This window comes from Dromiciops gliroides, chromosome 3, assembly GCF_019393635.1.
Source record: "Dromiciops gliroides isolate mDroGli1 chromosome 3, mDroGli1.pri, whole genome shotgun sequence".
NCBI classification, from domain to species: Eukaryota; Metazoa; Chordata; class Mammalia; order Microbiotheria; family Microbiotheriidae; genus Dromiciops; species Dromiciops gliroides.
The window spans coordinates 520,951,246-520,974,857 of NC_057863.1; positions in this window are offsets into that span (position 1 = coordinate 520,951,246).

Sequence of the window (23,612 nt, forward strand, 5' to 3'; positions counted from 1 at the left end):
CTCATTTATTTGTTTGAAATAACTTGATAATAAATTATTGACAAGTTGTTAACTGAACCTCTCAAGTGAAATTATTATTTAGTGTTGACATTGACTTCTTGAGAGGAAAAGTACCATATTAACCCGAGTTATGGTTCTTAAAGCATCTTATAATGACTTGGTAATTCCAAGAGAAGTTCAATATAAAAAGGGGGGGCAGTCTCAGCCTCTTCTCTTTAGAAAGAAATAAAAGTAGCAGAAACTGTGAATAACATATTTAGACATGGTAATTAGTATATATTTAATATGCATATATCGCAGGTAAATATGGAAAATTAAAACATTGTCATAATTGTTGACTTTCCTTCATAGTTACTTACATAAGGAAGGAAACTACTTGACAAGCTTTTATTACACAGTCATGTTTTAACAGGTTATTTTTCTACATAAAAATGTTGAACATAAGGGACTTCCTCTCTTATAGCCTAAATCATCAGTAGTTTGAAGAAAGCTATTTAAAGGCTTAAAAAATACATCCTTAACTTGTCTTAGACAAGAAGTTCCTTGTTTCATCCTCTGGATATAAAATTTTTATTGTCCTTTACTCATTTACCTTGAGGTATGATTTTCTGCTTTTTGTATTACTAATACTAACATTAACTCTAACAATAACCAAAGACCAGCCCAAACCCTTACCTTAAATTTAATATTTTTAAAATTATACATATGATATCATGTAAAAATTTCCATATTAGCCATGTAACGAAAAAGAAAGAAAATTTTTTAAAAATTATACTTCAATTTGCATCCATTCTCTCCCTGGAAGTAGCATTTTTCATCATGAGTCTTTCAAAATTGTCTTAGGTTATTTTACTGATTAGAGCATCTAAGTCTTTCATAGTTGATCATTGTTACAATATTGCTGTTACTGTGTACAGTGATCTCCTGGTTATGCTCACTTTATTCTGTATCAGTTCATATAGTTCCACCCAGGTTTTTCTGAAAGCATCTTGCTCAGAATATCAAAATTACATACCATAAATTTTGGCTATTCTCCAGTTGATAGGAATCCCCTCCATTTTCATTTTTGCCACCATAAAAAGAACTACAATAAATATTTTTGTACAGACAGGTTCTTTTTGAAATATGGTTAATGTGATTTTATATATATATATATATATATATATATATATATATATATATATATATATATATATATATATATATATATATATATATATATATATATATATATATATAAAACCTATATCAGATAGCTTGCTGTCTTGGGGAACAGTTAGGAAGGGGAGGAAGGGAGAAAATTTTGAAACTAGAAATCTTATAAAAAAGATGTAACAAAAAAAACCTTTTATGATAAAAAAGATAAGCTCTTTTCCTTAGGATTATTCTGCATCTGCTGATAAAGTCCACAAATCTCCTTCATGTCCATAAGGATTATATTAAACAAATGGGTCCTCTCTCTCTCTCTTTCTCTCTCTCTCTCTCTCTCTCTCTCTCTCTCTCTCTCTCTCTCTCTCTCACACACACACACACACACACATATGTATAAAAGTATAAGCCATAGCTATAATACTACCCTAATCATACAACTGTCAGAAAATGAAAGAAGTTAGTGTGGTATTATGTCTTCTTTTTAATGAAGGCCAAGTGGAACTTAGTGATGAGTTCTTGCCTTTAAATTTTTTTTTTTACAAATAATGTCTTTAATAATCTCTAGAATTTTTTTCCAGGAAATTGAAGTCAGGCTCACTATCTTTTAATCTTTATTCTACCCTTCCTGATACAACAATATTTAGGCTTAGGAGAGAAAACAGAAGTAAAATATGTGTTTAGAAGCACTGTTTTTCCCCCACCATCAGTTAGTAACATCTTATCCATCCAAGCAATAATCCTATCCATTTTTTGTGCCTTTTCTTGATCCTCAAGTAGATACAATGCCCTCTTTGTTTCCTTATGTATTCATCACCAGTACCAGCTCAATCTGAGAGTTAGTGCTCCTCCAATTGTCTTAAGGCTAAATATTGTTGTATCAGGAAGGGTAGACTAAAAATGGTTAACAATGTGTTGAAACTAAAGTAAGGAAATGGATTCCAGTCTGCATTTCTGACTCTCTGGACTTTCTCCATCATACATGCCACCAAAACCTCTTCATTCATCTTTATATACCTTTTCCTGCTTTTATCTTCTTATATAAATCTTTAAAAATCCATGGTGGTCAATGAGTTTTTTTATGTGGCCACATCATCTCTTTAAATGGTTTCCTCTTGAAGTGTTCATCAGAAAAATAACATTGGAAGTCAGCTGTCTTTCTCTGAAATCCTTGAACCCTTTCTGCCATCCCCCAAATTAAAATGTGTTTAGGATTGTGCTTGGCTTTTCTCTCTTGCTCAATTCTAAGTTTAAAGACAGAATTATGTCTTCCATTCAAGGCTCCCATAATTTCTACTTCAGCAACCAGTTCCTCCTTATTGATCCAAAATAGATCCAAAATAACTGACTCTTTCCTCTACTTGTCTTGAAGAGTCTAATGATCACTAAGGTTCAAGTGTGTATCAACTGGCCGGCTCTTAACAGAATGGGAGAACCACTGTATTTCTGGATAATTGAGGTTTTCCATGTTTACAACATGTCTTCATGCCAGTCTTGTTTCTTTCATTTAGATGGTAGTGTACTCTCACTGGCAAGAACATTTCTAGTTCTTCCTGCTTGATCCTCACACAAATGCTCTCTCCTGCTCTTTTCCCTTCTCACCCCCAGGCCCAAGGCACCTCCTTGATTTCCTCAAATGACTATACTTTCCTAATATACAATGAAATCATGCCACCTTGCTTTTGATAACTGATAATTATGGTAAAGGGTTTAAAACAGCTATGCATGGTAACTTCATCCAGCTGTCAATTATTCCCTAGCTGCCTATCATGACCTATGTAAGAAGTTCAAAGATGTATTCTTGTGCCTATTGTTCATAAGAAGCCTGGTTATAGCAATTAGAATGGATATAGTGCATAAAAGTTCATGGATTGTGAGCTAGCACTATGTTAGAGTGGTTGACTTGATATGAGAACAGTAAGGGGTTTAAAAGGAAAAGAGAATGGTAGCAATTGCTAGTTTGGTGTATGTGAGGGAGTATGCAGAGCTTGGGTTTGTGCATGTGTGTGGAGTAGGAGCTGTGAATTCTTAAATGACAGAGAGAGAGTGAGCGAGCGAGCGAGCGAGAGAGAGAGAGAGAGAGAGAGAGAGAGAGAGAGAGAGAACTGAAATGGTGAATTAGAAGGAAAACATTCAAAATGTGGTTTACTATGTGCCTGGCACTGTTTTAAGCACTGGGATACTAATAAAGAAGGGAAATAGTCTCTTCCCTCAAGAAGCTTACATTCTATTGAAAGAAACAACATGTATATGTAAGTATATTTAAATATACATATATATATATATATATATATATACACACACCCACATACATATATGTATATAGTGAATTCTAGATAATTTGGGGAGAGAGGACTCCAATAGCTGTTTTGAGATGGGGGTCAAAAAAGGCTTTATATAAAAAATGTCGCTTGAACTGGTCTTGAAAGAACCCAGAAATTCCTAAATATGTAGAGGAGGAGGGAATGTATTTTAGGCTTAGAATAGAGCCAAAAAAAAGACATAGAAAAAAAAGAGAAAATAGGTCACTATATCTGCCCAAAAGAATGTGTAGAAGGGAGTAGTACTATGTAAAAGGACTGGAAAAAGTAGGAAAGGGCCAGGTTGTAAAGAGCTTTTTATACTGAACAAAAGAGTTCCCATTTGATCCTAGAGGTGATAAGGAACCCCTGGAGTTTATTGAGTAGGGGAATGAGATGGTTAGATCTTTGCTTTAAGAAAAAAATCATTTTGGTGACCATGTGGGGGATCAGTAAGTGGAGGATCACAGTGAGGAGAAGCTTAAGGCAGAGAGAGTAATTAGTAGGTTATCACGGTAACGAGAAGCTATAAGGGCCTGAATTAGGGTAGGGGCTTTGTGGACAGAAAGAAGAGGGGCATATGCAAGAAGGCTTAATTAGTTAATTAGGTTGTATTTGTGTATATGTTTCTATTCTGTTTTTGTTTCCTACATGTGTATTGGTCTCTTGTTTTCTTTAAGAGTATGGGTTTTTAAAGAGTAAATCTGTATTTATTTTCCATTTATCTCTTTTTAGACATTCAGTATTTTGTGTACCAATGCAACTCAATAAATGTTGACTGACTGCCCCTAGCCGGCTTTCAAGTTGGAACTAGAGAATAGATCTACATGGCCTATAAAGAAAACATTTTCTGAATTTTTTTTCTCACATACATCTCAATGACTCTTTTCTGAGTGACCAAATTGCTCAGATGATTGGTACAATTTGATAGTTAATATGACTTCAAATACCAAAATGATTGTTTGGGGTGCTGGTTTTTCTTCAACTTATGCATATAACAAAAGCATGTCCTCTTCTTCTTTCCCTTCAGTTCTGGCATTTTCCTGCATTGGTACTAAAGTTTTTCTGAGTGAGAATGAAGAGGACATCCTGACCTTTTCACAACTGCTTCCAAAAGCTCATAGTTCAGCTGTTCACTAGCAGGAAATCCAAGACTTGGAGGTGGCAAGAATGTAAAAGGCCATTCCCAAGTTCTTTCTTTCCTCTGGTACAAAACCTACAGAGCCCACAACTAAGTCCCCCTAAGTTGCTTGCTGCTGCCAAATGGGTTTAAAGCTGGGAGCAATGCCATTTTAAACTCCTGGATGTTTTATGCAGGCTGGCATTGTCAAAACGCAAGCCTTTCAAATGAGTCTCTGGCTTCCTCTTCAAACACCACCAGATCAAGATTGAGTGTCATCAGATTAATTGTTCCAATTTATCATTTCTGAGCCTTCAACTGGGGCCCATCAAAACCTACACTTATAGTGGCTTAGAGAGATATAGCACCATTCCAATTCATTCAGCAGTATAGGGACTTGGATTGTGTCCATATACCATCTCTTTTAGTACCGCTAACATTTCCAAGCTGTTTTCTAAATAAATCTTTCTTGTTTACATAACCCACAGTCACAGACATTTTTCCAGATTATTTTCCACTTTTATGGCCTCCTGGGTTGAGATTTATATCCTTGTCTGTTGATCATCATTATCAAGAATTCAGAAAGCTCCCATGGTGTGCATAATGCTTAATGAGACCCCCCTGTATCCTTGTGCAGCCTAAAGATAATTCAGAGGATTGGGAGTCAATCTTTACCAATTTCACTCCAGAGTGAGGGGGATTGTTTTTAGGTGAAACAGTATATTCCACCCCTATGCAGAGAAAGCAGCCTGTAGCAAACGAAAGGGTGGTTTTAGTGAGAGTTATATTCACAGTGAGGGTCCACAGTTGGGGAGGAACACCTCATAGCAGAGTAAATTTTTTTGACAGTGTTGAGCTTCCCTTGGGTTCTGGGGCATTATTATGGTTCCATAGAGTCCATGTTTGTTTTGAATAGAAAGGCTTCAGGGGGGAAAAAGAGCAAGGATAGAGCTACTCAAGCCTTGTAATGTATATAGAATTGCTGCCCCACTATGGAAGTTAGCTCTTGCATGCCATTTTAATGCCAATTTATGGGACGCTATGTTCTCTGAATGTGGAAATTGAACCAAGTTGCTTACAGGCGTTTGAGATTGGCAGTATATAAATATAGAACAAGAGTCATTGTTAACACTCATATGGGTTGATGAGTCTACATTGCTGTTGTCCAATCAGTGAGTTCAAAATCTGTCATTGGAGTGTTTGTGAATCTTAGGTTGACAGTTAGTTTTGAGCTGGGGCAAGGAGAAAGGGTGGTGGTGACTGATGAACTGTAGTACTTTTGGAAAGAGAAGGAAAGAGAACTTGTGTATACCCTCCTAGATTTGGGTGAGGAGAGTGGTTGGACTGATGCATAATCAGATAAGAAATTAGAGTGTCCAGGAAGAAGGGCAACAAATCCCTTCCATCTTCCAATATTCCCTAGGTGGTTCACAAGGGTATTCTTGTGACAGACATGAAAAGATTCTTCTCTGCCTATATCCCATTCCTTTTTATCCAGTATCATTTAATGCAAAATAGTTTAGTTAAATAAAACTGAATTTATTTGAAATTAGACTTGAATTGCCCTCCTATTTGAGGGTTTAAGATATTTGGAGTTAGGATGTTTTTCTACTTTAGAAATATGCTAGTAGAAAAAGTACTAGAAATGATTGAACAAATTGTGGTGTAAGAATATGCTGAGATATTGCATTGTAAGAAATGATAAATATGAAAAGTTTGGGGAGTCATGGGAAGATTTGTATGACATGATGTGGCATGAAGTATATAGGACTAGAAAACAATGCTTACAAAAATGTAAATGAAAATAACAATAAGAAGGAACTAAGTTTAGATTAATTGCAATGAATAATCTTTTTTCCCATAGATAGATTAGATAAAAGACACTTCCAACTCAATTAGTAGAAATGTGGAAGACTATAAATGCTGAATGTTGTATATACTTTTAGATATAATTATGTTGTCAATCAGTTTTGTTGAATTGTTTTGTTTGTTAAAAGACTGTATTAAGAGTAACCAGATTTGCAAGAAATTTGTGAAATATTGCCATGGGCTAATTTACATTAAACAAATACATAATTTGTTGTATTAAAAAAAAGTGTATTCAATGTTAGTTATAGTGGAGGTATTTTGGGAAATTACTATTACCCTCTACCAAGATAAAAGGTTATCAGCCCCTGACTTTATACAAAGGAACTTCTACATTTCAATATGTCCTCAAACACCGTTACCTCCTAGTTCCTAAAATTACTAATTTATAATCACCTTCTCCTGTTGCTCCTTACCTCACATACACATAGAAATGGTCATATGCTTGATCTTGCCATCACCTACAAATTCACAGATTTCTGGTTCATTAATTCTGAAATTCCCTTATGTGGTCTCAATCTGTTGTTTTTTTCACCCCTCCCTCTGCCTTACAAGCCCAAACCCTGTTCCTTAATCTAATGGTGGCCTCTTGTCCCTCTTTCCTGGGCCATTATTCATACACTAGGTATATTCTCCTTTTTTCACTCTTTTGATGCTGCGGTGAGCTAGTTCAACTCTACACTATTTTCTTTCTTTGAGTCTCTTGCCCCCTTTTCCTTATTTTCAGTCTTGCCCTTCCAAGCCAAAGTCTTGGATTACTCCTATCATCTACTGTTTTTGTTTCTACTCATATGCTACTCGGCAAAGATGGAGAAAATAATGAAACTGTCTTCAGTGGGTTCACTATAACTTTATGTCATATCATATCAACTGGGTTCTTAATGGGGCAAGCCATTTTTTAATCCCTCCCTTCTAGTCTCCCTGATTGTCCTTCACTTCCATGTATTTTTAATCACAATGAGTTATCTTCTCTTTTGTTTCTTTTTTGAGACGCACTACTGTGGATTCAAGTTTTTCCATTATAGCAATTATTTCTGCCAGGCAGACCACAAATTCTACTTTCACAATTTTATTTCTCTTTTAAACAACCATTCCGGAATGCCCTACACTTTTGTGGGAATCCTTGTCAGATATTGACTCATTTTCTTTTGTCTTGCAATACTTAGTCACAAATGCTTAAACTCTTTTACTTGATATTAAGGCTGTATTTTCTTTTGTTTTTAGTATCTTCCCCGTTGGTTTATCTGCTTATACTTGATTAAGGTCTTTGACTGAGTTTTCTTACTCCTGAGATCTTGGATAATTTCAGTCTTTCCCCTACTTATTTTCCCTTATTGTTCACTTTCTGACTCTCTTCCCTTTGATGGCAGTTTCACTGGGGTATGGATATTAAAATTTCTCAGCCTCTTCTCACTCTGAACAATTCATGGTTTACAAAGTTTAACATTATCTCTGCCACAAATGACTTCTGAGGTGGACAGAATTCATCCCAACTTGATGTTGGCATTTTTATGATGCTTTAGTGCTGTACCAAACAATCTCCCCCCCGCCTGCTCTCTCTCTCTCTCTCTCTCTCTCTCTCTCTCTCTCTCACACACACACACACACACACACACATGCACGCACGTCCTGTCCCATTCTCTCTATTCTTCCACATTCTGTTCAAGTTCTCTTAGAGCATAGACCTCTGCCACATTGATAATGTAGCCTCAGCAAATATCTGCCGTTTAGAGGTTGTAACTCGGGCACTGGGATAGGGGGTAAGGGAGACTGGAGTGTACAGTTGAATTCTGTTGCAAATCCATGGGTAGGTTCATATAGTACTGCATCTGGTAATGGTAGGTAGTGGGAAAATAGGTATTGAGTGAGCTTATTAAAGGTTATCTATTAGCCACCTCTGCTGTTCATCAAATTTTTACCTCATTTGGGTTCTTTGGTGTTCTAAATTGTGGAGTCAACTAAAATTGCTGTATCTCTGGCATGTAATTCTTATCTTGGAAAACTTTTATGAAGTCATAAGGATTAGAAAAAAATTCTAGGTTTCCATTTTGTTATTCATGTGACTCAGAAATCTACGCCTCCGAAGTTGATTCACTATCCCATTCATTTTTCCAATCTTTTCCATCCCCCTTGAACCTCCCCTGGTTCTTTTTCCCCTTATCCTCTTTACAGAAAACTTCACTTTATATTTAACTTAAAATTGAGGCCATTCCCTGAGAACTCCCTGTTCCAGTTCAGCCCTTCTCATTACCTCACATTGGGCTAACCCCTTTTATGCAAAAATGGTCCCATTCTATCCCATATTCTCCAGCAGATTACCCTCTATCATTCTCATTGTCTCACTTATTTTCAATCTCTCCTTGTATACTATCTCGTTCCCTACAGCCTACAAACTATCTATATCTTCACCATACTAAAAAAAAGTCACTTTCTTAAGCCATATGTTACAGCTAGCTATCACACCATATTTCTGCCTTTTGTGGCTAAACTTGTTGATGCTATCTATAACTAGTACTTCTTTTTTACCTCCTTGAGCCAATTTTGATGACATTGAGGTCTTTGAGCCAATTCTGATGAATGTTAGGCTCATTTGCTGCCCAGATTAAATAAATAACTCCACCCAATTGTGTGTGTGTGTGTGTGTGTGTGTGTGTGTGTGTGTATGGTAATCCCTCCTTGAGGCACCTCTGATGAGATTAAGGTCTTTGACCATATTCTGATGAGTATAAAATTAATTTAGTGCCCTGTTCTTCCCCCATCTCTTTCCCCCACTCCACAAGCCCTTTCTTGTTTCTTTCATGTGGGATTTCACCCCATGCTACCTCTGCCCTTCCCCCTCCCCCAGGGCATTCCTCTCACCCCTCAATTTTACCCTAAATATGTCATCTTGGGAAGTTAGGTGACACAGTGGACAAAGTATCCACCCCAGACCCAGGGGGATCCAAGCCAAAACCCAACCTCAGACACAAGACAGTCACCCACTTCATGACCCCAGGTATGTCTCTCAACTCCAATTTTTTATGGCTCTCTAGGGTCATGTATTTGAAAGTCTAAATTTGCCATTCAGTTCAGGTCTTTTCATCATGAATACTTGAAAGTCCTCTTTTTCATTGAAGTCCCATTTGTTCCTCTAAAAGATTATACAGAGTTTTGCAGGATACATGATTCTTGGTTGTAATCCCTGTTTCTTTGCCCTCTGGAATATCATATTCCATGCTCTCTGGTCCTTTAATATAGAAGCTGCTAGATCTTGTGCTATCCTGACTGGGGCTCCACAGTGCTTGAATTCTTTCTTTTTTGCAGCTTGCAATATTTTCTCCTTGACCTGAGAGCTCTGGAATTTGGCTATAATATTCCTAGGAGTTTTCCTTTTGGGATCTCTTTCAGGAGGTGATCAGTGGATTCCTTCAATTTCTATTTCACCTTCTGCTTCTAGAATAACAGGGCAATTTTCCCTGATAACCTCTTGGAGGATGATATCTAAGCTCTTTCCTCGATCATGGTTTTCAGGTAGATCAATAATTTTCAAATTATCTCTCCTGGACCTATTTTCTATGTCAGCAGTTTTTTCCAAGAAGATATTTCACATTTCCCTCTATTTTTTTATTCATTTCGATTTGTTTTATTGTGTCTTGGTTTCTCATAAAGTCAATGGCTTCCATTTGTTCAATCCTAATTCTTAGGCAATTATTTTTCATCAGAGAGCTTTTGTACCTTCTTTTGCATTTGGCTTTTCAAGCTGTTGACTTTTTTTCTCATGTTTTCTTGTAACACCCCCCCCCCCATTTCTCTTTCCATTTTTTCCTCTTCCTCTCTAACTTTATCTTCAAAGTCATTTTTGAGTGCCTCTATGGCCTGAGACCAATTCATATTTTTCTTGGAAGCTTTAGATGTAGGGGCCCTGATGTTGACATCTTTTGAGGATGTACCTTGATCTTCCTTGTCACTAAAGAAACTTTCTATGGTCCTCACCTTTCTCTGTCTGCTCATCTTGCCTTTCTTTTACTTGACTTTTAGCTCCTTAAAGTGGGGCACTGTTTCCAGGCTGCACTGTCCCAAGCTTCAGAAGTCCCAAGTGGTATGATTTGAGGAGGAGCAGGTTCTTCACTCAATTGGCCTGTTCCCTGGTCCATAGATGACCCCAGACCAACTTGCTAATCAACCAGCTTTATGTGTTGTGGTTGTCAGCTCTGAGCAGCCTGTGCCCTTCCCCCACCTGGGCCACCATCACTCAAGCCTACCTCCTGGTTCCCAGCATGGGTAAAAAACCCAAGTTCTGCCTCAGCACCAGCAAAGACCCCTGTAATCTTCCCCCCTGTTAAGGGCTCAGCCCTCTCACCAGACTGTGAGCTTAGTTACAGACAACACTGGCACTGCAGCTGATTCAGAGGCTCTGAGGTCTCTTTCTCTGATGAGGCCTTCCTGGGACTGGATCTGTGTCAGGGTGACTATGGGGTTGGGTTCCACTCCTGTTGCAGCACAGCAGCTCCATCCTTCTGACCTTCCAAGTAATCTTTGGTTGGAAAATGATTTCAGCATATTCTTCTGTGGGTTTTGCTGCTCCAATGGCATTATTTGGATGTTTCTTGGAGTGATCGTGTCATGAGTTTGAGAGCTTACTGCATTTGCTCCACCATCTCTCAGTTTTGTCTTAACTCTCTACAGTCTGCCTTCCAATATCATTATTCAGATTAATCTGTTCTCTCCAAAATTACCCATTATCTCTTTTTCTGGGGTGGGGGGGGCAATGAGGGTTAAGTGACTTGCCCAGCGTCACACAGCTAGTAAGTGTGTAAAGTGTCTGAGGCTGGATTTGAACTCAGGTCCTCCTGAATTCAGGGCCAGTGCTTTATCCACTGTGCCACCTAGCTGCCCCCTCCATTATCTCTTAACTGATAAATCTAATAACATTTTCTGAATCCTCATTTTTCTTGCCTCTGTAAAGCTGTGGATTCTCTCAATTACTCTCTTGTCCTTGAAATTCTCTTCTCTGTAGTTATTTGTGTCAATAACTTAGTTCTACAGCATGGTTGGCTAGAACCAGAAATGACAACTCTGAGCCCTTCCCTGTAATAGCACTAGTTATATTTCTGTTTTCCTTTCTACATCCCATAACAGGGTATAGGATTTGGTGAACAGGCTTCTGACTTCAAAGAATAGAATAAAACACAAAGCTAGTTTTAGTAGCATTCACTTATATATTACAAATGTTATATCACCATAAAATAATATACATACTTCTTATTTTGGAATGGAAAATGAAGAACTATCCCCTAACTTTATAGCATACAAAAGAAAATCTGGGTTTGTGTAAGTATGACTTTAGTCAGATGGGATAATAGATACATGACTTATAGATGTCACAAATGACTAAATAACAGTGCTCAAGATATAAAGGATGAACTGTTCTTTCTGTTCTCAACAGTCAATGAGTCTAGACATGGAAAACCCATTAAGGAATGTCTCTCAGGCTTTCCTCTGATGCCCTCATACTCACTGCAAATTAGGTATGTGTTCGTTTCTTGTAGGGTGCAGTCCAGGATTAACTATTTATTTTGTAAATGTTATCAGGTCATGAAACTTCCTAAATTTGTTGAGAGTAACTATTAGTATCCCCCAATATGAGTAGATTTTATCTGTAATATTTTCTCCTAAAATTTTATTTGAAATTTGCCATTTAGCACATTGCCCTCAATTAAAGTTATGATATAATCTGACAATATCAAGCCTTTTCCTTCCAGGAGAAGTAGGAATAGGAAAACAGAAATAGCTAGAATGACTAAATAATACATAGGTGCAGCCCCTGACACCAAAGAGATTCTGCAAAGCCCCTCATCTATCTTTTAGTTTGTTTATGATTAATCTATTCGAAATTTGTCTAGGGTCTGCTTCCTCTAGACTCATTTGTAAGAGTCCAGTTTAATTTTTTTTTCTTTTTCATTTTTATTGATAAGTTTTGGTTCTGTCAAGATAATGGAATGTGATAGATGAGATTTGGCAGATACTCTGGAGCCCACCTGAGCAGATTATTGGCTGATTTGACTGGATTACTAATCAACTAGATTCTAACTACATCTGGCTGGTACTTGAGAGTACTTAAGAAAACATGGTTCTCAGAATCTAAAAAAATACTTTAAACTTCCAGTGCAGTCAACCAATCAACTTGAAGAACCTCCCATTTCTGGGAGGGGACAGGAAGGAGGAAGGAGGGCCTGTGCAGAGAGCTCTATCTCTTTTGGTTCCCGACTTCACTGTGGTGGAGCAGAGAGAGACTCCAGAGGACTTCACAGAGAATTGAGGAAAGATAGGATTGCCAGGCTATAGGAATTCTGTTCTCAATCTTTCTCTTTCTATCTTTCAATAAACCCTTAAAAACCTAAACTCGTTTTATCAGTGATTTTAGTCAGTTTCCCCCAAAACTGGGGGAACAGATTAGAACCCACATTTAGAATTTTAAATTACATTTTTGCATCACCTACATTTCCCTACATATACCTCATCACCCACTTCTGAGAAATCCATCACTTAATAACAAAAGAAAAATGGATTTAGAAATACTAACCAATACATCAACCAAGTTTGACATTTTATGCAGAATTTCACACTCATAGCCACCTACTTTGAAAGAAGTGAGAGAGGTGCATTCTTATATATTTTGGGGGGAGACTAAGCTTGATTATTATAATTTCATGTCATTCACTTATGATCATTTTGTTGTCATTCCATTTTTATTGTAGTCACTAGGTGTCTATTTTTTCCTGGTTCTTCATTTTGTATTAGTTCATATAAATCCTCTCATGATCCTATGCATTCACCATCCTTTAGTAATAAGCTAATACATCAATGAATCAATGAATATTTAGCAAATGCTTAATATATACCAGATAGTGGGATAATTACTAGAGATACAAAGAAAAAGAAAAAAACAGAACATGCCTTCAAGGAGCTTATACAACCAATTAACCTATTTTATATAATTTTAACTTTGAGTAGTACAAATTGGAATGCATGCAACCATATTGTGACTCATTATTTGCATTTATTGGAACCTAGCTATATTCTAGTGATGGAGACAAAATGTATATAAATAGACATATTCATGTGTCACAAGTTGTTTATCCACTCCCCAGTCAGTAACTATCCACTTTGTCTTAGTTCTCTGTTACTATAAAAGGTGATGCTATAATATTTTGGTATATATGGTACTTGATTCTATTTTCCTTCCTGAATTTAAATCTCTTGAGTTACTACATTCTAGTAACTTAGTTCTACCAGAACAATGTTGCTTCATTGCTCAGAGACCAGGGCAGGGCTAAAATTTGGGGAAGCACTGAAGGAAGTTAATACATGTATCCTTTCATGTTTCTTTTGCATGTACAACACCTAGAGTGTCTTCAGTAAACCTAGTCATTCACAGAGGAATGTAGAATTATGTTTCTGTTCCTTGAGATCATATACTGGATTCATTTATCTGATTACAAGGATGGAGTCTTATTTTACACACCTAGAATGTGATAGAATGGAAACTAAGTTCTCTTAAAGCTGAAGAGTCTTAAAGCTAAATGACCCTCTAGTCTAATTCCCTCACTTTACAGATGAGGAAACTGAGACCCAGAGAGGTTAATTGTTCTGCCTGACATCATACCAGTAGTATGTGCAAGAGTTGGGATTAGAAATCATGTTTTCTGATTTTGAAACTAGTCCTTTCTCTACTATACATGGCAAGATCAGGGATGGAGATGTCTACTTTTAGAGTGGTGTAAAAGCTTTCAGCATAACTTAACTGGGATGTGGGGAATTAGGCAACTTTATGAAACTAACAGCATCTTCCTCTAAGAGGCACTAACAAAAGCCCAATTTAGAGTTCATAAAGCTGTTAGAAGTCCAAACCCTTCACCTTGTGACCCTGTAAGAGGATTAAGTATGCAAACAAGCAGAGCATGAAGATGAATAATGAAAAGACAATTAGCCTTTCTGCACCTGCCTGAGTTCAGATATTGAATAGAATTCCTGGGCCAGGAAAATCAAATCCATGCAAATCAGGAAAACATGACATAGGTCTAGGAAGGTTAGCTAAGCTACATCTTGGTTTGTATGCTGTTTGAGGGCTATTTCCAAAAACAAATATCTTCATCAGCCCCTGTGACAATGGAATTCAAATTGAGATTTGATATGATTTGCTGGGCAGTGATCTCATCAATTTGTCTACTTCCTGGAATAGTGCAGATGCAACTGTTTTTGCTCATCTGGTGTGACATATGTAGTGATTGATATAAGTCATCCATAGGGGGCTCAGGTTCACCCAGTCTTCTAAAGGCCTTCCTCTAGGTCTCTGGCCACTGTATAGATTATAGCCAAAAACATGGGCTATCTGTAATTCTTTTCACTCTCTGCACAATGAGCCCAACAGAAGGAGACAGATGCCATGCCATGTTGCTCCTTCTGCCAGGCTCCTGGCCTAGTTTGGCTTGCCTGCAATGGAAGGAGAAAAATGCCATTCCATTTGCTTCCTCCACTAGTCCCCTTACCTGAACCTACCTCAATGCAGGTACCTCACCTCTTGGCCCCTCTCTGCTACACACTGAAGCCTGAGACATCAAGGGACTCCACTACAATGCGGAATCCCTAGGGATTGTTAATAGCCTAACTGAATTCATTCCTCAGTGATTAACAGATTAGTACTTGGTCATATTCTCCCTATCCCAATGATTCTTAATCATTAGCTATTATTACTGAAACCTAGTTCTCTTTCTTTCCATTCCCTTATTTCCAATCCCCTCAATACACTCCCTCCACTTTCTTTGTCCCATCCCTCCCTACTCACTCTAAAGTAAGTGAACTGTGCTCTCGAAATGCCTGGTTCATAGATAACTTGCTTTCATCTTACATATTTTTTCCTTTCCCCTCATTCCTTCTTCTGATTTTCACTGAGCCCTCGCTCCCTTCTGATGATACAGCCACCTTGGAAATCCTTACCGGCAATGATAATGGTTCTCAGATCTACTACTCCATATATAACCTTTTTGCTGACTTCCAGTTTTATATATCTAAATGCGTATTTGAAATTTTGAGGCAGAACTACCACAGATATTTTAAGTTCAGTATATCCAAAACTGAATTCGTTATCTTTTTTCCAAAACCCTCCTATCTTCCAAACTTCCCAGTTACTATCAAAAGTACTACCATTCTCCCAGTCACCCAGACTCATAGCATGAGTATCATTCTCTACTCCCCATTCTATCCCAATCCCCACCCCCATATCCAATCTTTTTCCAAGTTTTGTTGGTTTCACCTTTATAACATTAATCACATCCATCCCATCCTTTTCTCTTACATTTGCACCAGCCTTTTATAGGCCCTCATCCTCTCACCTGAAGTATTGCAATCACCTGTTGGTTGGTCTCCCTGCTCCAAGTCTCTCCTCACTCAGCTGTCAAAGTATTCTTCCTGAAGCAGAAATCTGTCTATGTTACTCCTTCAGCCAATGAACTCCAGATACTCCCTATTGCTTTCAGGATCAAATATAAACTCTTCTGTTTATTTTTTTAAATCCCTTCCTAATCTTACCCTTCCTGCCTTAATCCATTTCCTTATACTTTATTCTCCCCTATGTGCTCTGTGATCTAGTGACTCTGGCCTCTTTATTGTTTGTCAAATGAGACACTCCATTTTCTGACTCAAGAGATTTTTATTGGCTCTCCCTTATGCCTAAAATTCTATCCCTCTTCATCTCTGCTTCCCAGCACGTTCCCCACTAAAATTCTACCTTCTACAGAAAGCCTTTTTTGATTCCCCTTAATATTGCTAGTGTTTTCCTTCTATTGTTCGCCTTCATTTTACCTCTTTATATCTTGTTTGTACATAGTTGTTTTTTAGATTGTCTTCCCATTAGACATGGACTCTTTGAAAGTTGGATCTTTGATTTGCCTTTCTTTGTATACTCAGCACATAACATAATACCTGAAACAAAGTAGATGCTTAATAAATGATTGTTCATTGATATTTCTTTTAGGATATCTTTTATAACACTTTTGGCATATGGTTCTTTGTTAATGAGATGCTACAATCTTTACTCATATTACATCTCTCCCTTGCCTTTCATGTAAACTATAGTCTGTAGGTTTTTTTCAAGATGGCAGCTATACATTAGCATTAAAAGAATATTAATGTTAAAATGGGATTTAATTTCATGATCTATTTTTCAATGTTAATTGTAATAGTACCCTAACCTATCGATGGCACTTTGGAATGTCATTAATGGGAGAAAGCCCCAACTATCCACGGGTCATTCATATCAAATTAGATATTCTCTTTGGTGATTTCCATATACATATAACATGAATTCTTAAACTGGGGAATAAGGGTATCCCTTGTTGCTGATTTGGATATGTTTATTGGTTTTTGTGTTAGAATACTTCTAGAGACATTGATATTTTGAGAAGTCCAGAAAATTATTTATATCCTGATTGCTGCATCTCATGGAGTGGTTACAAACTAATTATATACTTGCAAATATTAGTGTGGGGTAAAAGAAGATAGTTAACAATTGAAGAATATCTCTTCAGATAGTTGAATACATCTTGGAATGACTGTAAATTACAAAATCACAGAATCTCAGAGTTTAAAAGATCCTCCAAGAACATTTAGTCTGACCTTCACCTGAAAAAGAGTCCCTCTTACAACATACTATGCCTTCAATTGCTAACATACAGTTAAGGGGTTTCTACCACCACCTGAGTCAGCCCATTTCACTTTTGTATAACTCTAATTGCTAGGAGGTTTTCCTTACATTAAATTCAAATTTTCCATGTTCTAACTTCTGCCTATAGTTATATCTAGGCCAAACAGTACAAGTCTAATCCTTTCTGCATGTGACAACCCATCAAATACTTGAAATGAGTTGTTATAATGCTCCCTCTCTACCCACACACATCATTACTTCTCTAGCATAAATATTCCCATTTCCTTCAACTGATCTCAAGACCTGTCATCATTCTCATTATCACTTCTGCACATTTTCCAATTTATCAATGTCCTTCCTAAAATGTGATACCCAGAGTTGAACATAATACTCTTGATGTGAGCTAATCAGGGCAGTACATAGCAAGACTATTATCTCATAAACCCTACTGATGTTTCAGAAAAATTTCCCACCCCTCTATACTTATGAAATTGATTTTTTGAACATAAGTATAATACTTTAAGTGATAGAACACCTGGTGTGTGTGGAATGCATCGGGACTATAGAGATAATATATGTAAAATACTTAGCAAATCATAAAATGCTCCACAAATATTAGCTGTTATTATTAATTACTATTATTATTATAATAGGTACTCCTTACAACCTTCATGTGATCCTAATTTAATCCTAGTTCCATACTTTGGATTGCACACTTCTATTTTATCAAACTGACTTTATTAGAAGACCAAATTGGCACTAGAAATTGTTATTGATGTGGTGGGTATGTTGATGAAATAGAAACTTATAGACCAAGGGACATTGACAGCAAACATGTGGAATAATCATGAATGACAAACTAAAGCTATAATAATACATCTGTCTATGTTATATGACTATGGAAACGACTTGAGGTGTCTTGCAGAAGAAAGAATATAATGTTCACTAAACTAAAAATAGGTCAGTTTGATACATAAAATAATGTAATAGAGTAATGCAAAATCAGTCTGAAAAGGTGGGTTTGAACCAGGTTGTGAAGGGCTTTAAATGTCAAACAGAGAGGTTTATATTTTTTCTTAGAGGAAATAGGGAGCCACTTGAGTTTATTGAACAGAGAAAGGTCATGGTCAAAGCCATGAGTTAGAAATACTAATGTGGAAGCTCTGTAGGAGCCTTGAAAGAGAAGACACTAGCGAGAGGTAGACTAATCAAGAGGTAATTGTAATAGTTCACATGAGAGGTAATTGAGTTACATAGACGTAGGGCTTGGCCTCCAAATTAAGAAGACAAGATTACCATATGGAGGAGTGCATGTTTTCAAATAAGTATTAAATGGAGAATGACTTCCCCAACTGAACATTGCTTACACATTATAAGTAAGCCTGTCCTGACTGTCCAGGGAATCACTGCCTTGGGAGAAATTATTCATGCCTTTGATTTCAAAGGGAAGGTTAGATTGATTTCATAATTTCTAGGGGATACCTAATTTGAGTACCATTAGGGGAATCCTCCCAAATGCTCCCTCTAGGTAGAAGCCCATCTATGCTTTTTTACTTGACCCAAAAAAACTAATAGGGCATCTGGGTAAGAACCCTGAAAAACTTTTTTCTAAACTCTTCCATCAGAGCTTCTATATTTGGACCCATGGATATTAGTCATAATTTGATATGATATTTGGAAAAGAGTCTTATGATACCTACTAGGAAGAATGCACATTTGCTGGAGCCCTACTAAGAAGCTGAGACTTTTACATGGAATGTTGGCAAGCATCAGTCAGTTAGTCAGTTAGTCAGTTGGCAAAAGATTCTGGCTGCCTGGTCAGTTGATTCTCTCATGGCAGTCTCAGCCTGGCTAAATTGTTGTCTGTGGAGCAAGTCGTCCAAAGCAAAAGTAATAGACAATTGGAAAGCTATTAGGACTGGTGTGAATGTACTTTCTCACATAGATTGAGACAAGTCTAGAATTACCTTGTCTCTGCATATAATATAATTAGATCTTTGGGAAATCGGAAGAGGTCCTGACTCAGAGAGGAGGCAAAACAAGAAGCAATAGGATGGGATACCCTGATGATGTGCAGGAATTTTCTAATAGATTGGAGCTAAGGACCTGATAAATCCTACTATGAGGCCAATAGTAACAAGTTAACTATATTTACCTCCCAAAGTTTGCCCATATACTACAAAATGGCACAATGAATCCAATGATTCCCCACTTCCTTGGGGATCTGTAGAAAACTTGGTTGTTTGGCATGGTTTTATGGCCACTCTGAATGATTGTTTCTTTCCCTGGATGCCCTGGGGGAGGTTTTAGGCATAATTTTCCTATTTAAAGTGCTATGGTGGTGAACAGCAGCTACATATGTGCACTGTTCAGGGGGATACAGTTGTCATAGTGGCGTGATGATAGCTAGGTCTCAATAATGATGAAAGCCAAGGTTTGGTGTACTCCTGCTAAGTGAAAGGAGGTGATGGAACACTGCTTAGTGGTGTCTCTTGAACAGTTAAATAGCCATAAATTTATTATTGATTTCTTTGTGTTGGACCACCTGGACATTTGAGAAAGACTCCTTTTTCCTCTTAAGTATAAAACAGTTCTGGCATTAACATTTGAGACCAGTTAGAACTAGCCTGCAATTTTGTGCGGTAACAAGTCACATATAAATCTTTACAATGCTTTCCCCCACCTTTTTCTGCCTAGTAATCTTACACCTTATTCTCCACCTAGCGATCTGCAATACAGTGACACTGGCCACTTTACAGTTCATTCCCCAAGAACACTTGATCTCCAGAATCCCAGCCCGTTTTCACTGGTTCTTCCCCATGCCTAGAATGCTCTACTTCTTCATCTCTGCCTACTGGCTTCCCTTGCTAAACTTTGCTCTTCCTTAATGGTAGTGTCTTCCCTCTATTGATTATTTGATTTAACCTGTATACATCTTGTTGCATATTGTTTCCCACTTCACCAGCACAGTGCCTGGCATATAGAAGGCACTTAATGAATGCTTATTGACAGATGGGTTCAATAGGAATGCTATTACAAAATCCACTGTGATATAACCTTAGCACCCTCTAGTGGTTGTTCCATACCTGAACCTTTATGAAATTTAGCCCCACTGCTAAATAAGATAAAATTCCTCATGTGTGTCCCATATGCAAGCTCTGGATTCCTAGTGCTCCCAATAGCATTTACTCTTCAGGCAGCCCTCACTGTCTCATTTTTAAAATCCTGGTTATGACCACAATAATCAAAGTTTACAAATGACCTCGTAAAGTCCATCCACTTGGCATGACCAGCCTGACTGTGTTGCTATGCTTTGTGTTACTTGGCAAATTTCCCAGAGAAAGATGAATCACAAGCTGTTCCTTTGACTGCAATTGACTCAAGTTTAGGGGCCTCAGTGCCAACCTAGCATTGCACACCCTTTCCAGGTCACAGAGATACCTCAGGGAAATATTGGAGGAAAGGGAGACACAAAGTGTGGCTTGTATTCCTTCTAACTTGTGACAAAGTTACAGGCAATAATCTAATTTCTTCAAAACAGGTGATAAAGAATTGACAGTGGACTGGACATTCAATAGGAGTCAATAGAATGATATAGTAGCCAAGAAAGCTAATTCAATCTCAGGCTGCATTTAAAACAATCAAACAAACCATCATGTTTCATAGGAATAAGGTAGTTCAGTTGTGCTCTGCCCTGGTCAGACCTGAAGTATTGGGTTCAACTTTTGGTACTACATTTTGAGAAGGAATTTGTTAAACTGGAGGGAATCTAGAAGAAAACAACTAGTATGGTGAGGGCCTGAAATTCATGCTATTTGAGGACTGGTGGACAGAAGTGTGGATACTTCTCTTCAAGTATTAGGTTTGTCTTGTGGAAGAGAGATTGGACACATTCTTCCTGTTAACAGAGAGCCGACAAGAGAAATAGATGAAAGGTACAAAGAGAAAAATTTAGGCTTGATACCCAGAAAACTTCCTACCAACTAGATCTATACAAAAGGGCTGCCTTGGAAAGTAGTGGATTGCAAATTATTTGATATCTTTAAATAAGCTAGTTTCTTTTTAGGGAACGTGTATAAAGGGATTCTTCATGAGAGGTCTTTAGGCAAAGGGATGATGACCATTTAGTAGGTATGTTATGGAGGGTCACTCCAGGAGTTGAACATATGTTAGGAGTATGTTCAGTTATCAACAGGCACTTGTTAAATGCCTATTCTATGTTAGGTCTTCTGCTAGGTCTTAGGGATATAAACACAAAAGTAAAACAGTTTCTGTCCTCAAGAACTCTTATCAAGGAAGATAAGTGTATAAGTATGTATATATAAATGCAGAGTAAAATAAAAGTCCCAGTGCATAATGTAATTAAGGTGTGGGAGAGGTGATTTATTGCTAAGCACAAAAAGAAATGCAAAGCTTGATGAATCATAGCATGAATTCACAGAATAATTATTAAGGAATTCATTACCTTACCATAACTATTGGCACAATCCCCTGGGTAGCTGGTAATTAAGAGCCATTGCATATAAAACTGCTACTTAGACATTTTACATTTGTCCCTCTCTTTGGAATTGTTCAATCAAATGACCAAATTTGATCTTTCTAGTGATCCCTTTCTCTGATGCTAATGCTACCCTTGGTACCTTCCCATTTCTGTTTCTGCTGTAATTGCAACCATTTCAGCAGATGCTGTTTCTCACTGTTCATAGACCTCTAGACCTTTTAAATACACAAGGTTACCTACTAAAAGAAAAGAAACCTAAAAGGAGAGACAAAAACAGCCCACAACCTCTGGGAATGGCTCACCTGGGGCTAGTTATGTGACCTGGGGCTTGGCTTCATGTTTGCAGGTTATCATGATACCAGGGTAGAAAGAACCCCTTTCCCCCCTATTCCATAACATAATCACATCTTACTATCTGGAGAACTGACTCCATTGTATCTCTGCAGTAAATGAAAAGTCTATGAGTGGGGGATTAAAATGAAGAGTAAAAACCTATGAATGGGGGAAGGGGAAGAGGAGAGGATCAGTGGAGTGGAAACATTGTTTCAACTATACTTAACTAGTCTTAAGCCATCTCTTTTTTTGCCACCTTTGTTTTTGTAAAGAGGACCGACCAGAAGGTGATTAAAGAAAAGAAATGGAAGAGGACTGGATGAAGGGAATACACAAGTAACAATCATAACTGTGAAGAGGAATGATATGAATTTACCCATAAAATGGAAAAGTACAGCAGAATTAGACAATAGAATTCAGCAGCATTAAGAAAATACACATTTGAAACAAAGATTCACCAAGAGATAAAATAATGGGCAGAGAAATTTTTGTCATGCTTTGCGTGAACTCAGAAAAGCAGGGTAGCAATTGTGTTTTTAGGTAAAGCTACATTAAAAAAATACAATAGAAAGAGATAATCAGGGAAATTATAGTGTGCTTACCGGCACCAAAGACAATGAAACAATGTCAATGATTGATATATCCACATGACACCAAAGCCTCTAAATACTTAAATATTAATCAAATTTCAGGGGAAAAGCATAACAAAACTATAATGGTGAGGAACATCCATGTATCATTTTACAGACCTAAAGAAATCTAACAACAACAAAGCATAAGAAAAAAGTTCAAAACCTAATAGAGTTTGACATTATAGATGTATGGCAATTACTGAGTTGGAAAGGAGTTAAGCATTTCTAAGCTGTACATGGCATAAGTACAAAAATCAACCAAGTTTGGGGCATAAAATATCACAAAGAAATTAATAAACCAAAATAATGAAGACATTCTTTACTGACTGCAATGATATAAAATTATATTTTAAAAAACTCTGAAAAATCATTAATTTATTATTGTGAATGATTAGCCATTTATTAATAATGGTAAATCATAAATGAATAATTATTTGTAAATTATAAGTAAATAATAATATATTATTAATTAACTAGAAACTAATTTAGTCCTTAAGAATTAATAAGTCAAATATTAAATCACGGAAACAAGAGAAAATTATATCAAAGAAAATTACAATGAGGCTTGTAAGAAGTTCCCAAAATTTATGGGAGGGAGCAGTCTTCATGGGAAAATTTATAAAACTAAATATTTTCATCAAGAAAAGAAAGAACCAATCAATGAATTGGACATGCAAAAAACCCCAAAACAAATAAAAATGACCCAAATAAATAGCAAAGGGGAAATTCTGAAAATCAAGGCAAAGATTAACAAAATTAAAAGTAAAAATAAATTATAAATAAAATTAGAAGCTTTTTTAAAAAAAACCTAATGAAATAGATCATTAGCTTATATGACTTCTTAAAATGGGGAAATAAAACCAATTATTTTAACAAAAACCAGAAAGCTAGTAAATTACTAAAAGATAGTAAAAAGATACAATGGCTTCAAAAAGAATAAATATAAAAAATGAAGCTGTCCATGCTGTTAATCCAGTGACCCCATTAATGAAGTTAAACACCAAGAGGTCAAAAAAAAGTTTGTATGTAT